Source organism: Colius striatus, chromosome 3 (assembly GCF_028858725.1).
Source record: "Colius striatus isolate bColStr4 chromosome 3, bColStr4.1.hap1, whole genome shotgun sequence".
Classification (NCBI taxonomy): domain Eukaryota; kingdom Metazoa; phylum Chordata; class Aves; order Coliiformes; family Coliidae; genus Colius; species Colius striatus.
In genome coordinates this window covers 1737577-1742956 of record NC_084761.1, presented here as the reverse complement: position 1 = coordinate 1742956, position 5380 = coordinate 1737577, and positions in this window count along the sequence as shown.

The following is a 5380-nucleotide window of genomic DNA, read 5'->3' as shown; positions in this document are numbered from 1 at the left end:
GCATCAGAGCATGGAGGTGCCACGGAGCACCAGGGCATGGAGGTGCCGTGGAGCACCAGGGCTTGGAGGTGCCATGGAGCACCAGGGCTTGGAGGTGCCGTGGAACATCAGAGCATGGAGGTGCCATGGAGCACCAGGGCATGGAGGTGCTGTGGAGCACCAGGGCTTGGAGGTGCCATGGAGCATCAGGGCATGGAGGTGCCATGGAGCACCAGGGCATGGAGGTGCCGTGGAGCATCAGAGCATGGAGGTGCCACGGAGCACCAGGGCATGGAGGTGCCGTGGAGCACCAGGGCTTGGAGGTGCCATGGAGCACCAGGGCTTGGAGGTGCCGTGGAACATCAGAGCATGGAGGTGCCATGGAGCACCAGGGCATGGAGGTGCCATGGAGTATCAGAGCATGGAGGTGCCACGGAGCACCAGGGCATGGAGGTGCCGTGGAGCATCAGGGCATGGAGGTGCCACAGAGAACCAGGAGCATGGAGGTATCAGAGAGCACCAGGAGCATGGAGGTGCCATGGAACATCAGAGCATGGAGGTATCAGAGAGCACCAGGAGCATGGAGGTGCTACAGAGAACCAGGAGCATGGAGGTGCCATGGAACACCAGGAACATGGAGGTGCCATGGAGCACCAGGAGCATGGAGGTGCCATGGAACATCAGAGCATGGAGGTATCACACCAGGAGCATGGAGGTATCACACCAGGAGCATGGAGGTGCCATGGAGCATCAGAGCATGGAGGTGCCACGGAGCACCAGGGCATGGAGGTGCCGTGGAGCATCAGGGCATGGAGGTGCCACAGAGAACCAGGAGCATGGAGGTGCCATGGAACATCAGAGCACGGAGGTGCCATGGAGCACCAGGGCATGGAGGTGCCATGGAACATCAGAGCATGGAGGTGCCACAGAGCACCAGGAGCATGGAGGTATCAGAGAGCACCAGGAGCATGGAGGTGCCATGGAACATCAGAGCATGGAGGTATCAGAGAGCACCAGGAGCATGGAGGTGCTACAGAGAACCAGGAGCATGGAGGTGCCATGGAACACCAGAGCATGGAGGTATCAGAGAGCACCAGGAGCATGGAGGTACCTCAGAGCACCAGGAGCATGGAGGCACTATGGAACACCAAGAGCATGGAGGTATCACCAGGAGCATGGAAGTACCATGGAACACCAGGAGCCTGGAGCTGCCACAGAACACAGGAGCATGGAGGTGCCACAGAGCACCAGGAGTGTGGAAGCACCACACACTCCCAGAGCCATGCTCCTCACACCAGTGCTGCCCAACACACCGCTGGCTGTGCCCCCAGGGAAAACAGGAGACAGGGAGGTTGTGAAGGTATTGGAGAGGCTGGGACAGGGCTGGTGGCCCAGGCTGCCTGCTCTGGGGTGGAGGGCTCTTCCCCTGACTGGGGGATCTCACTTGGTCCCACTGCTCTCAGACCTTCCCCACAAAAGATGTGCCCATCCCCATGCCCCCAGGAACACATTGCTGAGGGCACTGAGAGACTCCAGAAGCCATGGAGAGCTGTTGGAAAAGGAAAGTGTCCCCACACACATCCCCTCAGCCAAAGCAGCCTGAGACCTTGCTCCCTTCCTGGGGCCAACCCAAGTCAACTCTGCCAGGACAGGACAGTGGGGCATCATCCCACCCTGGGGCTGCTTTGGTGGTTCTTGTCTGCCAGAGAAAAGCAAAAGCTTAACACCTCTGTGCACACCTTAGAACCACAGAACCATCTGGGTTGTTAAAGCCCCTGAAGCTGCTGCAGTGCCAGCCCTGCCCTCACCCTGCCCAGCCCAGCACTGACCCACAGCCCTCAGCACCTCAGCCCCACGCCTTTGGGACCCCTCCAGGGCTGGGCACTCCCCCAGCTCCCTGGGCAGCCTGGCACAGGGGCTGACACCCCTCTCAGGGAAACAGTTGTGCCTCAGCTCCAGCCTCAGCCTCCCCTGGGGCAGCTGCAGCCCATTGCCTCTTGTCCTGTCATTGCTGCCTGGGGAGCAGAGCCCGACCCCCAGCTCCCTGCAGCCTCCTGGCAGGGAGTGTCAGAGAGTGCTGCTGGCTGCCCTCAGCCTCCTCCAGGCTCAACACTCCCAGCTGCCCAGCACAGGGGACAATCCCTGCCCTGCTCCTGCTGCCACCCCACTGCTGATCCCTGGCGTTCTTGCCCACCTGGGCACGCTGCTGGCCCCTGTTCAGCTGCTCTCAATTAACACCCCAGGCAGCTCCAGGGACAACTTAACAGCTTCCAGGTGGAAATCAAGGAGATGTTTTAGCCCACAGCTGAGGCAATGGCTGGCACAGCCTCTCCCCATCTCCAACGTGAAGGCTGGCCCTGCTTTCCCATGTCTTTTACAGAAGCCCCCAGATTTCCCCCTGGGCTGAAGGGGCTGTCTGTGGTGGAACATCTCCACAGCTTGCTCAGCTCCTGCACTGAAGGTTGTGAACACTCACTGAGCAAATCCCTCTCCTCCTGTCTTTTCTGCCTTCTCCCTTGACTGAGGTTTCCCATGCTGAAGGCACCTGCCAGCCAGGAGCCAAAGACCAAGGTCATTGAGCCATATCAGTGCCCCACCATCAGATGCTGATGCCTTCTGAGCCACTGGCACCAAGCTGTGGAATGGAGCTGCTGGCCTTGACGTCAAAAGGCTTTGGGAAGCCATTTGCCAGCTCCCCTGAGTCACCCACTCCCTCTGGCTGTTTTGAAATTCATATCTAATGAGTGGTTTGGGTGAAGGAATCCTGCAAAGATGCAAACAATCCCTTTGCCAAAATAAATGGAGCCAGAGCAGAGCTTATAAACATATAAATCATCTCTAGTTTTTAGCTTGCAAACAAGATACTTGTTTCTTTGGATGGATTTAGGGGAGAGCAGGAGGGTGGGCAAGGGGGAGGGGGGAGGCAACTGAAGCTTCCCCTCCAAAGGCAGAGCATGAGGCACCAGCCACCCTCCAGAATGTCTCCAAGAAGCAGCAGCTCCATGAACCCTGCAGAGAGTCTCCAGGAGCCTCCACCAGGGAGGAACGTTGGGCTCTGCACCAGCTGCAGCTTTGCTTCGGTTATTGGCTCCTCCAACAACAATCTGCAGCAAATGAACCTGACCAATTCTTAATGGAGAGTGAGGGATGCCATGTGCTGGGCCAGGCAGGGAGGAGAAGCATCCCTGGGGCAGTGGGACTGTTGCACAGAGGATGACCAAGCCAGGCCATGCACGTGCTCCCTGAGCAACGCTGAGGGGCAGGAGAGCAACGGTGTCAGTCCCCTCACACAGGCCAAGCGTGGCTGTGGCTGGCAGGGGCTGGAGCTCAGGTGGCCACAGGCTCCCTGGTGTTGTTCCCTGGGTCACTGGTGGGGCTCAGCAGCCCAGGACAGGGGTGGCCCTTCATGCAGGAGCTGGGAACCTGTGGCCTGCACCGAAGGGTTTTGCATTGGGCTCACCACATTTTTTCCCCAAATAAAGTGTTTTAGCTTGGCCAAATTGGACCACATTCCAGGGACACAAGACAAAGCTCAGCCTCTCTTCCTCCCACTTGCCAAACTGCTCCAAAGGCTGCACTTTGATACAAAATGAGGACAAATGTTCTTCTTTTCCCTTCTCCCCGTTCTCGGGATGAGCCGAAATTCACCCCCCCACCACCCACCACTGTGAGTTTAACTGGAGGCTGCAACCCACCCTGCAAACAAACCACTGCCCTCCCAGCCTGGGCTGCTTTGGAAAAGCTGGCAGCAGGGTTTTGCAAGACTGAGGACCCTTCAAAAGAGGGGGCACCCCCAGCTCCCCACTCCCAGACCCTTCCCAAGCACAGGCGCTTCGTTTCCAACACACCCAGGACTTGCCTTGGGTCTTCCAGGGGCTCTTTCCCTTTGGTTTGTTTCTTTTCCCATGTGGAAGGCAGCCAGATAAGCAAAGCCATTCCTCACTTGCAGAGCTGATAAAGCTAATTGTCGGATGTGCCCTTTGAGATAAGCAGGGCCCCGGGTTTACGAGGGGAACACGTGTTCCTGGGAAGTGGCTGCGCTAAGCCAGGACCTGCTGCATCCCCCCTGGGGAAACAGGGTGTCCCTCAGCAGCTGGGGGTGCAGTGGGGGGTTTGGGGGGGGATATACCCCTGCCTCCCTGCTCCCCTGTGGCTGAGTAAGGAAGCATTTTGGTGCAGAGAAGCATGAAGTGCTGCCAGAGGATGGACACGGCTCTTGGGGTGCTGGGCTTGTTGTTGAAAGCCACCCAAATGAAATTGCAGTGAGGCTGGGAAGGGTTGGGCCAGGCTGGGGGGTATGAGGAGGGATCTCTGGAAGTATAGTGGGGGCTGAGTCTCTGCCTGACACAGGGATGGAGCAGGAGGGCATCTCCCTCCAGTCCCTGCAGGCTCACACAGCTCCGTCACTGGTGTGGCAGTGGCTGTGCAGTGGTCTGCAACGGGGGAAGCTGAGGCACTGGGAGCTGAGGGACAGCCCAGAGCTGAGCAGGGAGAGGCACAGAACCACAGGACCCTCTGGGCTGGAAAAGCCCAACTGCAGCCCATTGCCTCTTGTCCTGTCATTGCTGCCTGGGGAGCAGAGCCCGACCCCCAGCTCCCTGCAGCCTCCTGGCAGGGAGTGTCAGAGAGTGCTGCTGGCTGCCCTCAGCCTCCTCTTCTCCAGCCTCAGCACCCCCATTCCCTCAGCCCCTCCCCAGCCCCTTGTGCTCCAGCCCCTTCCCCAGCTGCAGCCCCTCAGTGTCCCTGTGGCAGTGAGTGAGGGGCCAGCACTGACACAGCCCTGGAGCTGCAGCCTCCCCAGGGCCCAGCACAGGGGGATAATCAGAGAAGCTGAGGGTGACCCTGCAAACAGGTCACTGATGGGCTCCTCACCCCTAGCCAAAAATCCCCAGAGAAGGCATGTTGCCCACACAGCCTCCAGACTGAGGCTGGGGACGGGTCTCCCAATTTCACTGAGATGTCAAAGCCAAGGGACCCTTTTGCAGCTGTTTGGCCTGGCCCAGCCCACCCTGACTGCAACCAGCCTCTCTGGCATGGGTCAAGTCCTCAACTCTGCTGGTGGGGTCAGCAGAGGCTCCTGTGGCACAGCACAGCTCAGCCTCATGTGTGCTTGGTACCATGTGCTGCTTGACAGATTTGCACCAAAACCCATCCACACCAGCTCCCAGCACTGGGGATGCTCCTTCCAGACCAGCTCCCAGCACTGGGGATGCTCCTTCCAGACCACCTCCTAGCACTGGGGATGCTCCATCCACACCAGCTCCCAGCACTGGGGATGCTCTGCACAGTCCAGCTCCCAGCACTGGGGATGCTCCATCCACACCAGCTCCCAGCACTGGGGATGCTCTGCACAGTCCAGCTCCCAGCATTGGGGATGCTCCTTCCAGACCAGCTCCCAGCA